The following is an 18,114-nucleotide window of genomic DNA, read 5'->3' as shown; positions in this document are numbered from 1 at the left end:
GCTATAACTCTGAGAACGGCGTCCCAGTCAATTTGATATTTCTGGCGCTTGAATGAGGATTTTTGAAATGCATCCAATCCTTCTGGTGCAGGGGAAAGATCTAGAGCTCTTTGAATGGCCTCTTCAGTTATGGGAACTTGCTTCTGACGGACATAGATAGACGGCATGGTTGGCATGTGAAAATTGGAGTAGAATTCAACTACCCATGAGAGGTTAACCTGCCGTGGCTGTCTCCGTAGGAATTCCCATTGTCTTTGCTCAATGCGGGGCTCAACAAATTCAATAATGTGGGTCGGAAGAATGAGAAGGTGCTCATTGTTATAATTCTTCTTGGCCAGGATGGGGAACATCTGCTCACAGTAGCTGTTAGTGAACCGCGCAGTGTCCTTTGCTGGAAAAGCTTTCTCTTTTTCATCGACCTTGATGATCCTCTTGATTCGCTTTGTTGAGGGCTTTACTGTTGTTGAAGATGGCTCTGCCACTAGTGCTCTTTTTGTTCCTTTCCTTGCTGGTTGTTTGGGAGTAGCTTTCTCTTTACCTTTCTTGGTGGCCATCCTGAAAATGGAAAAAAGTAAGTAACTTTTAAAAGTAAGGGTTAGAGCAAGGAAGAGGATGGTACAAGTGATAATCAATGCACGGTAAAGAAGGATGTCATTAACACATGGTCGCGAATCCATGTGAAAAGTTCATCAATGGAAATATAGCAAGTGCATGTGATGGCAAGTAGATGCAAGATGTTTATTGGCATGCCGACAAAGGCATGAGTAGCATAGATCAAGCATTAAATATCCAAGTTTGATTATCAACTCTTTCAAACTAACAATCTGTTTGTATTGACAATTATATTTAATCAATAAAATATAAAAGGGGTTTTGTGAAAAATAACAGGCATTTAGAGTAGTAGAATAGAATAATTTAAAATAATGTGGAATGCCATACGGACTTTTTCACAAACACATAGCATGCATGATAACGATGTTATGGAAAGTATTAAATTGAACATGAAAACAACCCTTTAAGAACTAATATTAATTGTCAAATAATTCCTTAATATACTCACAAGCAAAATATAGAAGAAAACAATCATCCAATTAAATTTCTAACACCAATTAAAGGAATAAAAAGAAAAAGAAAGAAAAAGAAAATATAGATAATGGAAGTAAAAAGAAAAAGAAATAGAAGAAAAAGAACATAAATAATAATAATAATAATGGAAAAGTAAAAAGGAAAGAAAAGAAAAGAACCTTGATAATGGATGTGAAAAAGAAGGGAGAAAGGTAAAAGAATAAGAAGGAATAAAGAAGGGAGAAGGGAGAAGAGAGAAATAAGAAGGGAAAAGAAAAGATTTGGATTTGGAGAAGAAAAGATAAGATATCTGGCGCTGATTTGGATAAATTGTGCGTTGCATGTGACGCGGACGCGTGGGTCACGCGTTCGCATGCTTAGCGCTATATTCCAGTGACGCGGACACGTGGGTCATGCGTTCGCGTGAAATGAATTGTGCTATTGGCGCGAGAGTAGCCTCGCGTTCGCGCAACTTTCTGTTTCGTTCGCATATTGCCAAATTTTTGGGTGACGCGTGCGCGTGGGTGACGCGCACGCGTGGGTGACGCGCACGCGTGAATGGCTTCTTTTTGAAAATGACGCGGATGCATGGGGTACGCGTTCGCGTGGTGGGGCTTGTGCTTCCAGCACCATTCCATCCCCACTCCATCATAACTCTCTACCATATACCCATTTACGTCGAGTTCGTAGGGTCACGCGTGCGAGTGGGTGACGCGCTCGCGTGGAAGGCTATTTTGCAATTTGACGCGGATGCGTTAGGGACGCGTACGCGTGAGCGTGTTTTGTGCCTTAGGCACGCCTTCAGCCACGCTCCCGCGCAACTCTACTTCTTTTCTTCTTGTTGCGAAAGCACCTATGACGCGGACGCGTCAGCGACGCTTGCGCGTCGCGTGCCCCCCCTTTTTTTTTATATATGCAGAATGCAAATGCAAATGCAACTATATGCAGAGGTTATGAGAAGAGTCATTAAAATAGAATAAAGTAAAATAAAACTAAGACTGAAACGGAACGATCATACCATGGTGGATTGTCTCCCACCTATCACTTTGCTTTTACGTCCTTAAGTTGGACGTTCTTCAGGATCATTCTGCTTCTGTTGGTGGGTCTTCCAAGAGGAAACCTCTAGCTCTTTGTGATCCTTAATCTTTTCTCCATGATAAAGCTTTAGGAGATGTCCATTGACCTTCATGAATTTGGAGCTAGAAGGATGACGCAGGTGAAAAACTCCGTATGGCTCTGCCTTTTCTACTCTGTAGGGACCTTCCCATCTTGATCTCAGTTTACCTGGCATAAGCCTCAGTCTGGAGTTATAAAGAAGAAATAACTCCCCTGGTCTGAATTCTCTCCTTTTTTATGTGCTTGTCATGGACAGCCTTCATCTTCTCTTTGTATCGCCTGGAGTTGTCATATGCTTCTAGGTGAATGTTTTCTAATTCTGCTAGTTGCAGCTTTCTTTCAGCACCAGCTTCTTCAAAATTCATGTTGCATTCCCTTATAGCCCAGAAAGCCTTGTGTTCCACCTCTACTGGAAGGTGGCAAGCCTTTCCGTATACTAAGCGGAAGGGGCTCATCCCAATGGGTGTCTTGTACGCTGTTCTATATGCCCAGAGTGCATCTTGTAGCCTGGCACTCCAGTCCTTCCTATGAGGCTTTACTATCTTCTCCAGAATACATTTAATTTCTCTATTAGATATTTCTGCTTGTCCATTGGTCTGGGGGTGATAAGCTATTGCTACTTTATGAACAATCCCATGCTTTTTCAGTAATCCTGTTAGTCTCCTGTTACAAAAGTGAGTGCTTTGATCACTCACAATGGCTCGTGGTGATCCAAAGCGACAGATAATATGGTTTCTAACAAAGAAGACAACAGTGTTAGCATCATCAGTACGAGTAGAAATTGCTTCCACCCATTTAGAGACATAATCTATAGCTAACAGTATATAAAGGTAACCATTAGAGTTTGGAAATGGACCCATGAAGTCAATTCCCCAAACATAAAAAATTTCACAAAAAAGCATAATCTGTTGAGGTATCTCATCCCTCTTGGATATATTACCAAACCTTTGGTATGGGGAACAAGATTTACAAAATTCAGCAGCGTCTTTAAAACGAGTAGGCCACCAGAATCCACAGTCTAAGATTTTTCTAGCTGTTCTTTGAGGGCCAAAATGTCCTCCACTCTCAGAAGAGTGGCAGGCTTCTAAAATGGACTGGAATTCTGTTTGGGGCATACATCTTATAATTACCTGGTCACCACCACACCTCCATAAGTATGGGTCATCCCATATATAATATTTAGACTCGCTTTTCAGCTTGTCCCTTTGATGCTTAGTAAAATTTGGAGGGAAAGTGTAGCTAACTAGATAATTAGCTACAGGTGCATACTAAAGAACTACTTCGGATACTGCTTGCAAACTATCAAATGGGAAAGTATCATTGATAGGAGTGGAGTCATCCTTAATGTGCTCAAGGCGACTCAAGTGGTCTGCCACTAAATTCTGGTTACTACTCATATTCTTAATTTCTAAATCAAATTCTTGTAGCAACAGTATTGGTACGCGGAATCGTGATTACACTTTAATTATGTAAAATTCATTGCTCTTTCTTTCCCTGGAAATGGTGCTAAAAACATGATGCCAAGACCATGGTTCACAACTCCGTGTAACTAACCAGCAAGTGCACTGGGTCGTCCAAGTAATACCTTACGTGAGTAAGGGTCGAATCCCACGGAGATTGTCGGTATGAAGCAAGCTATGGTCACCTTGCAAATCTCAGTTAGGCAGATATAAATTGATAATGGTGTTTTCGAATAATAAATAATAGAATAGGGATAGAGGTACTTATGTAAATCATTGGTAGGAATTTCAGATAAGCGAATGGAGATGCTTTTCGTTCCTCTGAACCTCTGCTTTCCTGCTATCTTCATCCAATCAGCCTTACTCCTTTCCATGGCTGGCTTTATGTGATACATCACCATTGTCAACGGCTACTTTCGGTCATCTCTCGGAAAAATGATCCAATGCCCTGTCACGGCACGGCTAATCGTCTGGAGGCATCACCCTTGTCAATGGCTTCATCTTATCCTCTCAGTGAAAATGATCAACGCACCATGTCACGGCACGACTATTCATCTGTCGGTTCTCGATCATGCTGGAATAGGATTTACTATCCTTTTGCGTCTGTCACTAACGCCCTGCAATCGTGAGTTTGGAGCTCGTCACAGTCATTCATTCATCGAATCCTACTCGGAATACCACAGACAAGGTTTAGACTTTCCGGATTCTCTTGAATGCCGCCATCATTCTAGCTTGCGCCACGAAGATTCTGATTAAGAGATCTAAGAGATACTCATTCAATCTAATGTAGAACGGAAGTGGTTGTCAGGCATGCGTTCATAGGGAATGATGATGATTGTCACGTTCATCACATTCAGGTTGAAGAGCGAATGAATATCTTAGAAGGGAAATAAGATGAATTGAATAGAAAACAGTAGTACTTTGCATTAATCTTTGAGGAACAGCAGAGCTCCACACCTTAATTTATGGAGTGTAGAAACTCTACCGTTAAAATTACATAAGTGAAAGGTCCAGGCATGGCCGAGATGGCCATCCCCCAAAACGTGATCAATAGATCAAAAGATAATCCAAAGATGTCAAATACAATAGTGAAATGTCCTATTTATAATAAACTAGCTACTAGGGTTTACAAGAGTAAGTAATTGATGCATAAATCCACTTCCGGGGCCCACTTGGTGTGTGCTTGGGCTGAGCTTTGAGTGTTGCACGTGTAGAGGTCCTTCTTGGAGTTGAACGCCAGCTTTTGTGCCAGTTTGGGCGTTCAACTCTGGTTTTGGATCCTTTTCTGGCGCTGGACGCCAGATTTGGGCAGAAAGCTGGCATTGAACGCCAGTTTACGTCGTCTATTCTTGGCCAAAGTATGGACTATTATATATTGCTGGAAAGCCCTAGATGTCTACCTTCCAACGAAATTGGAAGCATGCCATTTCGAGTTCTGTAGCTCAAGAAAATCCACTTTGAGTGCAGGGAGGTCAGAATCCAACAGCATCAGCAGTCCTTCTTCAACCTTTGAATCTGATTTATGCTCAAGTCCCTCAATTTCAGCCAGAAAATACCTGAAATCACAGAAAAACACACAAACTCATAGTAAAGTCCAGAAATGTGAATTTAACATAAAAACTAATGAAAACATCCCTAAAAGTAACTAGATCCTACTAAAAACATACTAAAAACAATGTCAAAAAGCGTATAAATTATCCGCTCATCACAACACCAAACTTAAATTGTTGCTTGTCCCCAAGCAACTGAAAATCAAATGGGATAAAAAGAAGAGAATATACTATAAATTCCAAACTATCAATGAAACATAGCTTCAATCATATGAGCGGGACTTATAGCTTTTTGTCTCTTGAATAGTTTTGGCATCTCACTCTATCCATTGAGGTTCAGAATGATTGGCATCTATAGGAACTCAGAGTTCAGATAGTGTTATTGATTCTCCTAGTTCAGTATGATGATTCTTGAACACAGCTTTTTATGAGTCTTGGCCGTGGCCCTAAGCACTTTGTTTTCCAGTATTACCACCAGATACATAAATGCCACAGACACATAATTGGGTGAACCTTTTCAGATTGTGACTCAGCTTTGCTAAAGTCCCCAATTAGAGGTGTCCAGGGTTCTTAAGCACACTCTTCTTTTGCTTTGGACCTTGACTTTAACCGCTCAGTCTCAAGTTTTCACTTGACACCTACACGCCACAAGCACATGGTTAGGGACAGCTTGGTTTAGCCGCTTAGACCAGGATTTTATTCCTTTAGGCCCTCCTATCCACTGATGCACAAAGCCTTGGGATCCTTTTTATTTGCCCTTGCGTTTTGGTTTTAAGGGTTATTGACTTTTTGCTCTTGCCTTTTGGTTTTAAGAGCCTTGGCTTTTTCTGCTTGCTTTTCCTTTTTCTTTCTATTTATTTTTTTTCGCCTATTTTTTTTTTTGCAAGCTTTGTTCTTTGCTGCTTTTTCTTGCTTCAAGAATCATTTTTATGATTTTTCAGATTATCAAATAACATGTCTCCTAGTCATCATTCTTTCAAGAGCCAACATATTTAACATTCTTAAACAACAACTTCAAAAGACATATGCACTGTTCAAGCATACATTCAGAAAACAAGAAGGATTGTCACCACATCAATATAATTAAGCTAAGTTCAAGGATAAATTCGAAACTCATGTACTTCTTGTTCTTTTGAATTAAAACATTTTTCATTTAAGAGAGGTGATGGATTCATAGGACATTCATAACTTTAAGACAAAGTTACTAACTACTAATGATCATGTAATGAAGACACAAACATAGATAAGCACATAACATAGAAAACGAAAAATAGAAGAAATAAGAACAAGGAATGAATCCACCTTAGTGATGGTGGCGTTTCCTTCTTGAGGAACCAATGATGTCCTTGAGCTCTTCTATGTCTCTTCCTTGTCTTTGTTGCTCCTCCCTCATTGCTTTTTGATCTTCTCTTATTTCATGAAGCATGATGGAGTGCTCTTGATGTTCCACCCTTAGTTGTCCCATATTAGAACTCAATTCTCCTAGGGAGGTGTTGATTTGCTCCCAATAGTTTTGTGGAGGAAAGTGCATTTGAGGCATCTCCGGGATCTCATGGTGATGAGCTTCATACGCCTCTTGAGCTCCATGAATGGGCTCTCTTGCTTGCTCCATCTTTTTCTTAGTGATGGGCTTGTCCTCTTTAATGAGGATATCTCCCTCTATGTCAATCCCAGCCGAATTGCATAGGTGGCAGATGAGGTGAGGAAAGGCTAACCTTGCCATAGTGGAGGACTTGTCAGCCACCTTGTAGAGTTCTTGAGGTATAATCTCATGAACTTCCACCTCTTCTCCAATCATGATGCTATGGATCATGATGGCCCGGTCTATAGTAACTTCAGACCGGTTGCTAGTGGGAATGATTGAGCATTGAATGAACTCCAACCATCCTCTAGCCACAGGCTTGAGGTCCAATCTTCTTAGTTGAACCGGCTTGCCTTTGGAGTCAATCTTCCATTGAGCTCCTTCTACACATATGTCCATAAGGACTTGGTCTAATCTTTGATCAAAGTTGACTCTCCTTGTGTAGGGGCGTGCGTCTCCTTGCATCATGGGCAAGTTAAACGCCAACCTCACATTCTCCGGACTAAAATCTAAGTATTTCCCCCGAACCATTGTAACATAGTTCTTTGGATCCGGGTTCTTACTTTGATCATGGTTCTTGGTGATCCATGCATTGGCATAGAACTCTTGAACCATTAGGATGCCGATTTGTTGAATGGGATTTGTTAGAACTTCCCAACCTCTTCTTTGAATTTCATGTCGGATCTCCGGATACTCATTTCTTTTGAGTTTGAAAGGGACCTCGGGGATCACCTTCTTCTTGGCCACAACATCATAGAAGTGGTCTTGATGGGCTTTGGAGATGAACCTTTCCATCTCCCATGACTCGGATATGGAAGCTTTTATCTTCCCTTTCCCCTTTCTAGAGGATTCTCCGGTCTTAGGTGCCATCAATGGTAATGGAAAAATAAAAAGCTTATGCTTTTACCACACCAAACTTAGAATTTTGCTCGCCCTCGAGCAATAAAAGAAAGAATAGATGAAGAAGAAGAAGAAATGGAGGAGAGGGAGAGTGGGAAGTGTTTCGGCCAAGAAGGGTGTAGAGGGGTGTGTTGTGTGAATTTGATGAAGAATGGAGGGCTTTATATAGGGAAGGGAGGGGGGAAAGGTTTCGGCCATATTGGTGGGTTTGGGTGGGAAATTGGTTTTGAATTTTGAAGATAGGTGGAGTTTATGAGGTAGGTTTATGGGGAAGAGTGGATGGATGTGAGTGGTGAGGAGGTGATGGGGAAGAGAGATTGAGGTGATTGGTGAAGGGTTTTTGGGGAAGAGTGTTTATGGGGTTGTGTGAAAGAGAGTGGTGAGAAGAAGTGAGTGGAGGTAGGTGGGGATCCTGTGTGGACCACAGATCCTGAGATGATCCTGTGGGGTCCACAGATCCTGAGATGATCCTGTGGGGTCCACAGATCTTGAGGTGTCAAGGCATTTACATCCCTGCACCAATTTAGGCATGCAAAATGCCCTTGCACACAACTCTGGGCGTTCAGCGCCAGGTTGGTGCCCATTTTGGGCGTTCAACGCCCATTTGTGTGCCATTTCTGGCGTTGAACGCCAGAACCATGCCTGTTCTGGCGTTCAGCGCCCAGAAGCTGCCCATTTTGGGCGTTCAGCGCCAGAACCATGCTCTGTTCTGGCGCTGAACACCAGACAGATGCTCCTCCAGGGTGTGATTTTTCTTCTGCTATTTTTGATTCCGTTTTCAATTTTTATATTTATTTTATGACTCCACATGATCATGAACCTACAAAGACATATAACTAAAAAAAATATAGTTAAATAAATAAAAATTGGGTTGCCTCCCAACAAGCGCTTCTTTAATGTCAATAGCTTGACAGTGGGCTCTCATGGAGCCTCACAGATATGCAGAGCATTGTTGAAACTCTCCAACACCAAACTTAGAGTTTGGATATGGGAGTTCAACACCAAACTTAGAGTTTGGTTGTGGCCTCCCAACACCAAACTTAGAGTTTGACTGTGGGGGCTTGGGTTGACTCTGCTTTGAGAGAAGCTTTTCATGCTTCCTCTCCATGGTTGCAGAGAGAGATCCTTGAGTTTTAAACACAAGGTTGTCCTCATTTAATTAAAGGATCAATTCTCCTCTGTCCACATCAATCACAGCTCTTGCTGTGGCCAGGAAAGGTCTTCCTAGGATGATGGATTCATCCTCTTCCTTCCCAGTATCCAAGAGTATGAAATCAGCAGGGATGTAAAGGCCTTCAACCTTTACTAACACGTCCTCTACTTGTCCATAAGCCTGTTTTCTTGAACTGTCTGCCATCTCTAATGAGATTTTAACAGCTTGCACCCCATAGATTCCCAGTTTCTCTATTACAGAGAGGGGCATGAGGTTTATTCCTGAACCAAGGTCACACAGGGCCTTAAAGATCATGGTGCCTATGGTACAAGGTATTATGAACTTTCCAGGATCCTGTCTCTTCTGAGGCAATGTCAGTTGATCCAGATCACTTAGTTCATTGATGAACAAGGGAGGTTCAACTTCCCAAGCATCAATGCTAAATAATTTGGCATTCCGCTTCATGATTGCACCAAGAAACTTGGCAGTTTGCTCTTCAGTAACATCCTCATTCTCTTCAGAAGAGGAATACTCATCAGAGCTCATGAAGGGCATAAGGAGGTTCAATGGAATCTCTATGGTATCTAGATGAGCCTTAGAGTCTTTTGGTTCCTTAGAGGGAAGCTCCTTATTGATCACTGGACGTCCCAGGAGGTCTTCCTCCTTGGGATTCACGTCCTCTCCTCTCCTCACAGGTTCGGCCATGGTGCTTATGTCAATGGCCTTGCACTCTCCTTTTGGATTCTCTTCTGTATTGCTTGGGAGAGTACTAGGAGGGATTTCAGTGATCCTTTTACTCAGCTGGCCCACTTGTGCTTCCAAATTTCTAATGGAAGACCTTGTCTCATTCATGAAACTCACAGTGGCCTTAGATAGATCAGAGACTAAGTTTGCTAAATTAGAAGTATTTTTTTGAGAGTTCTCTGTCTGTTGCTGAGTGGATGATGGAAAAGGTTTATTATTGTTAAACCTGTTTCTTCCACCATTAATAAAGCCTTGTTGAGGCTTTTGATCCTTCCATGAGAAATTTGGATGATTTCTCCATGATGAGTTATAGGTGTTTCCATAAGGTTCACCTAAGTAATTCACCTCTGCTATTGCAGGGTTCTCATGATCATAAGCTTCTTCTTCAGAAGATGCCTCTTGAGTACTGTTGGATGCAGCTTGCATTCCATTCAGACTCTGAGAGATCATATTGACTTGCTGAGTCAATATTTTATTCTGAGCCAATATGGCATTCAGAGTATCAACTTCAAGAACTCCCTTCTTCATAGGCGTCCCATTACTCACAGGATTCCTCTCAGAAGTGTACATGAACTGGTTATTAGCAACCATGTCAATGAGTTCTTGAGCTTCTGCAGGCGTTTTCTTTAGGTGAATGGATCCACCTGTAGAAGTGTCCAGTGACATCTTTGATAGCTCAGATAAACCATCATAGAATATATCCAGGATGGTCCATTCTGAAAGCATGTCAGAGGGACACTTTTTGGTCAACTGTTTGTATCTTTCCCAAGCTTCATAGAAGGATTCACCTTCTTTCTGTCTGAAGGTTTGAACATCAGCTCTAAGCTTGCTCAGCTTTTGAGGAGGAAAGTACTTGGCTAAGAAAGCCGTGACCAGCTTATCCCAAGAGTTCAGGCTGTCTTTGGGTTGAGAATCCAACCATAATCTAGCTCTGTCTCTTACAGCAAAAGGGAAAAGCATGAGCCTGTAGACTTCAGGATCTACTCCATTAGTCTTAACAGTATCACATATCTGCAAGAATTCAGTTAAGAACTGAAAAGGATCTTCAGATGGAAGTCCATGAAACTTGCAGTTCTGCTGCATCAGAGAAACTAATTGAGGTTTCAGCTCAAAGTTGTTTGCTCCAATGGCAGGAATGGAGATGCTTCTTCCATGTAAATTAGAATTAGGTGCAGTAAAGTCACCAAGCATCTTCCTTATATTATTATTATTTTCGGCTGCCATCTCCTCTTCCTGTTCGAAAATTTCTGAAAGGTTATCTCTGGATTGTTGTATTTTAGCTTCTCTTAGTTTCCTTTTCAGAGTCCTTTCAGGTTCTGGATCTGCTTCCACAAGAATGTTCTTATCCTTGCTCCTGCTCATATGACAGAGAAGAGGGCACAGAAAAATAATAATAATAATAGAGATCCTTTATACCACAGTATAGGGATCCCTGTGTGAGTAGAAGAAGAGGGGGAGACAAAGAATGTAATGTAATGGAAGAAACACAACTGTGAGGAGGGTTGAGATGTGAGATGAGATGTTAGTAAATGAATAAATAAATAGAATAAGATGGGAGAGGGAGAATTTTCGAAAAATATTTTTGAAAAAGAGTTAGTGATTTTCGAAAATGGTTTTTGAAAAATGTTAGTATTTTTCGAAAATTTTTAAAATCAAAAATAAAAATAAGAATAATTAGTTAATTAAAAAGAGATTTTTGAAAAAGAGGGAAGATATTTTCGAAAATTAGAGAGAGAGAGTTAGTTAGGTAGTTTTGAAAAAGTTAAGAAACAAACAAAAAGTTAGTTAGTTAGTTGAAACAAATTTTGAAAAGATAAGAAGTTAGGAGGTTAGAAAAGATATTTTGAAACCAACTTTTTGAAAAAGGTAAGATAAGAAGATATTTTAGAAATTAGTTTTGAAAAAGATTTGATTTTTAAAATCTCAATTAATGACTTGATTCATAAGAAATCATAAGATATGATTCTAGAACTTAAAGTTTGAATCTTTCTTAACAAGCAAGTAACAAACTTCAAATTTTTGAATCAAAACATTAATTGATTATGTTATTTTCGAAAATTTGATATAAAAATAAGAAAAAAATTTTTGAAAAATATTTTTTTTTGGAATTTTCGAAAATAACTAAGAATTTTGAAAAAGATTTGATTTTTGAAAAAGATTTTAAAAAAGATAAGATTTTCAAATTGAAAATTTGATTTGACTCATAAGAAACAACTTGATTTTAAAAATTTTTGAAAAAGTCAACTCAAATTTTCGAATTTGATGAGAGAAAAAGGGAAAGATATTTTTTTGTTTTTTGAATTTTTTATGATGAGAGAGGAAAACAGGAAAAATGATGCAATGCATGAAAGTTATGGATCAAAACAATGAATGCATGCAAGAATGCTATGAATGTCAAGATGAACACCAAGAACACTTTGAATGTCAAGATGAACATCATAGACACAATTTTGAAAAATTTTTAATGCAAAGAAAACATGCAAGACACCAAACTTAGAATTCTTTAATGCTTACGCACTAAGAATTCAAGAATGCATATGAAAAACACCATACAACACAAAACAAAAAATCATCAAGATCAAACAAGAAGACTTACCAAGAACAACTTGAAGATCATGAAGAGCACTATGAATGCATGAAATTTTCGAAAAATGCAAGATGCACATGCAAATAACACCAAACTTATGACATGACTCATGACTCAAACAAGAAACACAAAAAATGTTTTTGATTTTTATGATTTTCTAATTTTTTTGGATTTTTTTTTCGAAAATTATATGAAAAAGAAAAAAATAAGGATTCCAAAATTTTTAACATGAATTCCAGGAATCTTGCATTCTTAGTCTAAAACTTCAGTCCAGGAATTAGACATGGCTCACTAGCCAGCCAAGCTTTCAATGAAAGCTCCGGTCCAAAACACTAGACATGGCCAATGGCCAGCCAAGCTTCAGCAGGTGAATCAGGAACAGCAGCAGGTGGATTAGCAACAACTAGCTTGCTCTTGATAACAAATTGCTGCTTCAGTCCAAATAAATTTAGACATGGCTTTACAGCCAGCCAGGCTTCACATGCTTCATGAAATACTAGAATTCATTCTTTAAAAATTTTGAATAAAATTTTTGAAAACATTTTTATATTAATTTTTTTTTCGAAAACAAAGGAGAAAATTTTGAAATATTTTTGAAAAATTTTTTGAAAAGAAAACAAAAAGAAAATTACCTAATCTGAGCAACAAGATGAACCGTCAGTTGTCCAAACTCAAACAATCCCCGGCAACGGCGCCAAAAACTTGGTGCTGTTGCCGGATCAAACTTGGCACTGATGTTACCGGACCAAAAGCTTGCCGAAAACTCAAACAATCACCGGCAACGGCGCCAAAAACTTGGTACGCGGAATCGTGATTACACTTTAATTATGTAAAATTCATTGCTCTTTCTTTCCCTGGAAATGGCGCCAAAAACATGATGCCAAGACCATGGTTCACAACTCCGTGTAACTAACCAGCAAGTGCACTGGGTCGTCCAAGTAATACCTTACGTGAGTAAGAGTCGAATCCCACGGAGATTGTCGGTATGAAGCAAGCTATGGTCACCTTGCAAATCTCAGTTAGGCAGATATAAATTGATAATGGTGTTTTCGAATAATAAATAAGAGAATAGGGATAGAGGTACTTATGTAAATCATTGGTAGGAATTTCAGATAAGTGAATGGAGATGCTTTTTGTTCCTCTGAACCTCTGCTTTCCTGCTATCTTCATCCAATCAGTCTTACTCCTTTCCATGGTTGGCTTTATGTGATACATCACCATTGTCAACGGCTACTTTCGGTCATCTCTCGGGAAAATGATCCAATGCCCTGTCACGGCATGGCTAATCGTCTGGAGGCATCACCCTTGTCAATGGCTTCATCTTATCCTCTCAGTGAAAATGATCAACGCACCCTGTCACGGCACGGCTATTCATCTGTCGGTTCTCGATCATGCTGGAATAGGATTTACTATCCTTTTGCGTCTGTCACTAACGCCCTGCAATCGCGAGTTTGGAGCTCATCACAGTTATTCATTCATCGAATCCTACTCGGAATACCACAGACAAGGTTTAGACTTTCCGGATTCTCTTGAATGCCGCCATCATTCTAGCTTGCGCCACGAAGATTCTGATTAAGAGATCTAAGAGATACTCATTCAATCTAATGTAGAACGGAAGTGGTTGTCAGGCACGCGTTCATAGGGAATGATGATGATTGTCACGTTCATCACATTCAGGTTGAAGAGCGAATGAATATCTTAGAAGGGAAATAAGATGAATTGAATAGAAAACAGTAGTACTTTGCATTAATTTTTGAGGAACAGCAGAGCTCCACACCTTAATTTATGGAGTGTAGAAACTCTACCGTTAAAATTACATAAGTGAAAGGTCCAGGCATGGCCGAGATGGCCAGCCCCCAAAACGTGATCAATAGATCAAAAGATAATCCAAAGATGTCAAATACAATAGTGAAATGTCCTATTTATAATAAACTAGCTACTAGGGTTTACAAGAGTAAGTAATTGATGCATAAATCCACTTCCGGGGCCCACTTGGTGTGTGCTTGGGCTGAGCTTTGAGTGTTGCACGTGTAGAAGTCCTTCTTGGAGTTGAACGCCAGCTTTTGTTCCAGTTTGGGCGTTCAACTCTGGTTTTGGATCCTTTTCTGGCGCTGGACGCCAGATTTGGGCAGAAAGCTGGCGTTGAATGCCAGTTTACGTCGTCTATTCTTGGCCAAAGTATGGACTATTATATATTTCTGGAAAGCCCTAGATGTCTACTTTCCAACGAAATTGGAAGCATGCCATTTCGAGTTCTGTAGCTCAAGAAAATCCACTTTGAGTGCAGGGAGGTCAGAATCCAACAACATTAGCAGTCCTTCTTCAACCTTTGAATCTGATTTCTGCTCAAGTCCCTCAATTTCAGCCAGAAAATACCTGAAATCACAGAAAAACACACAAACTCATAGTAAAGTCCAGAAATGTGAATTTAACATAAAAACTAATGAAAACATCCCTAAAAGTAACTAGATCCTACTAAAAACATACTAAAAACAATGTCAAAAAGCGTATAAATTATCCGCTCATCAAGTATCCAACGTATTAGTCTTGGTTTAGACTCTTTTTTAGCTAATAAATACTTTAGAGCTGCATGGTCCGAGTACACTACTACCTTAGTACCAAGTAAATATGCTCGGAATTTGTCCAGAGCAAAAACAATAGCTAGAAGCTCCTTTTCAGTTGTAGTGTAATTAGACTGAGCAGCGTCTAAGGTTTTAGATGCGTAAGTGTAGAACCTATGCACAATTACTCAAGAGGGGGGGTGAATTGAGTATTGCAACAACAATGAATCTTTTTGCGAAAGTTAAAGACAATATACAAAAGTGTTATTGTATTAGTATTTTTCCAAGAGCTTAACTCAATTGCTAAGCATTTATAAGGAGCTTTTACTTTCCAATAGACACCAACTCAAATAAATTGATCAAGCTTTTCACCAATCGGACTTAAGCTATTTCTTAAGTACTTACGAAGCTACTTTTCAATCACAATTTATTTGCTCAAAGGTAAAAGACAATAATATAGAAGAGATGAGTTTGGAGAGATGCAAACGCTATTTAGAGTGGTTCGGCACAATCCTTGTCCTACGTCCACTTTCTTTCTCAATCGCTATTGAGAAGTTCCACTATTGCCAAGCTTCAAGGTGCTCGCACAAAACCTTTTACAATCCGAGTCCTTAGTTTCTAACACCTCACGGTATATGATCACCACTCGTATACTAACCCACTCCACTTAGAGACTCCTTCTCTAAGATTTGCCTTGAGTACTTAGTATACTTCTTTGGTATCCTCACCGACTATAGTGTTTATAACTCTTGACTCAACCTTGGAGATCACACTCCAATTTACAAAGTGTTACAAGAAAACAATTCTCAAAGAATTGTTGAGATGAAATGAGTACTCTCTAGAAGAGTGTATGATTACAAGTTTAGCACTATTGAACCAATTGATATTGCTCTCTCAAATTGTGTATTATAACACCTTAAAAATGTGTAGAATGAAAGAATATGAACAAGATAGTTTGCAAATACTCACGTTAGTGAAAAAAGGCTTCAATCCATCTATTTATAGACTTCCCAAACCTTAGAAACGTTGGGGAGTTAATGGGATGGAGCCGTTTTGTTAAAACTAGCCGTTTTTTATGTTTTTGAATCATTTGCATCGATGCATAACACTTTGCATCGATGCAAATGTGTCTTTGAAGCTGAAATTTGAATTTTCAGCTAGGTTGCATCGATGCAAACATCTTTGCATCGATGCAACAAGTCGTTGCATGCTTTGCATCGATGCAAGATGAGTGTGCATCGATGCAAACCTTAAAGAATGGCTTAAAATCACTTCAAAATACTTAGGATTGATCTCAAACTTGTTGGAGTCAATTCCTATGCTTTTGTACCTTTGAAAACAAGTTTTTTAAACCATTTGGCTAGCATCGAATTGCAAGATGTGCATCAAAACATTTTGTGAGTGTGTGTTGAGAGATTTAGCAATTGGTTCTTAACAAGAAGTTACCTAAGTCCTAAGACACTATACTTGTCTTCAAATATTCTGGACTTGAGTTTCTTGTTGTTGTTGTGTTGCTTTCAACTCTTCATTCCTCAACGTTGAATGTTGGTTGATCTTTCAACATGCTTGTTCATTCAAGTAGTTTGTTGGTTTGTCTTTCATGTCGTTTGTTGGTTTGTCATTCATCAAAACCTACGAATACAAACTTCGCATACAAGCAACATGATTTACAATTTCCCCCTTTTTGATAATGACAAACCAATTTTGAGGATATGCATTTATAAATGATTTTGAAAGCAACAGTAATGCACTTTGTTTTATAGAAAGCTTTGGAGAAGACTTCACAAAAAAATTTTGCAGGAGTTCCCCCTAAATATGTGCATTTGTTCCCTTAAAGGGCGTTTTTCAAAGAAAACGATTTAGATATCAAAAGTTTTTTTCTTAGCGGAAGTCTTTTTGAAATCATTGTTTCGCAAACTTATTTCTTCTTTTTAAATTCTCAAACTTCTTCTTTTTCAAAAGTTCAAAACTTCAAATATCCTCAAACTTTTCTTCCCCCTTTTGACATTATCAAAAAGAAAGGAGTTTGAAATGTGTCATAGAAGCATGCATAAAACAATGAATTTTTTTAAGTTCAATATCTCTATTAATCTTAAGGATGAGATATTCCCCCTTTCAAAAAGAATTTGATTTCCTCTTTTTATATATAACAAGCATGCATAATTCCCCCTAAAGAAGTGAAATATATTAAAGCATGCACATTAACTTAAAATAGGGGTACCAAGCCTATTTTGAGTTATTCACCAAATAAGCATACAAGCATTAATCATTAAACAAAATTATGAAGGAAATATCAATTAAACCATTATAGACTTCAATTTGTTGATCCTCCATTGTTTATAATCTTCAAATTTTTTCAATCTACCTCAAGATCAACTCATAAACCTACAAAACAATGGCTAATTGGATATCTCCAATGCTTAAGTTAGTAAGAGATACAAAAATAGTAATATAAATGCAATGAATTCAAACAAATCATATTAGATTAGAATCCAAGATACCAAGTTCATTTCGGATGTTAAAAAAACTTTCTTTACATAAAGGTTTAGTGAAGATGTCCGCTAGTTGTTTACTAGTTTCGACAAATTCAATAACCACATCACCCTTTTCAACATGGTCTCTTATGAAGTGATGTCTAATCTCAATATGCTTGGTTCTTGAATGTTGAACCGGATTCTTGGTTAAATTTATTGCACTAGTATTATCACATTTGATAGGAATGTGATCAAGCATGAGTCCATAGTCCACAAGTTGTTGTTTCATCCATAAAATTTGGGCGCAACAACTACCGGCGGCTACATACTCGGCTTCGGCGGTAGATAAGGCTACACTTACTTGTTTCTTACTATGCCATGAAACAAGAGAGTTTCCTAGCAAGTGACAAGTGCCGCTAGTGCTTTTCCTATCCAATTTGCAACCGGCAAAATCGGAATCGGAATAACCAATCAAATCACAAGTGCATCCTTTCGGATACTACAATCCAACATTTAATGTTCCTATGAGATACTTCATAATCCTTTTCACCGCACTTAAGTGAGATTCCTTAGGATTAGCTTGGTATCTCGCACACATGCATACACTAAACATGATATCTGGTCTACTTGCCGTTAGATAAAGTAATGATCCTATCATGCCTCTATACTTCTTTACATCTATGTTTTTACCTTGTTCATCTTTGTCAAGGTAGCAAGTAGTGCTCATTGGTGTGTCCATTGCCTTAGCATTGTCCATTCCAAATCTTTTGAGCAATTCCTTGCAATATTTGGTTTGGCTAACAAAAGTTCCTTCTTTTCCTTGTTTGATTTGAAGACCAAGGAAGAAGTTGAGTTTGCCCATCATGGACATTTCAAATTCACTTTGCATGAGGTTTGAGAAAAACTTGCAAAGTGATTCGTT

General features: G+C 38.9%; 1 non-coding gene across 1 annotated transcript; it reads left to right on the top strand.

Annotated features, from left to right (window-relative positions):
• Positions 1-10,290: 10,290 nt before the first annotated feature.
• LOC112787479 (small nucleolar RNA R71) lies at positions 10,291-10,398 on the top strand. The gene has a single exon (XR_003194891.1). It is a non-coding gene; the product is annotated as a small nucleolar RNA R71 (small nucleolar RNA).
• Positions 10,399-18,114: the final 7,716 nt, after the last annotated feature.

The sequence above is a fragment of the Arachis hypogaea genome, chromosome 20 (genome assembly GCF_003086295.3).
Source record: "Arachis hypogaea cultivar Tifrunner chromosome 20, arahy.Tifrunner.gnm2.J5K5, whole genome shotgun sequence".
Classification (NCBI taxonomy): domain Eukaryota; kingdom Viridiplantae; phylum Streptophyta; class Magnoliopsida; order Fabales; family Fabaceae; genus Arachis; species Arachis hypogaea.
Note: the sequence above shows the minus strand (reverse complement) of the source record. Positions and strands in the feature narration are given on the sequence as shown.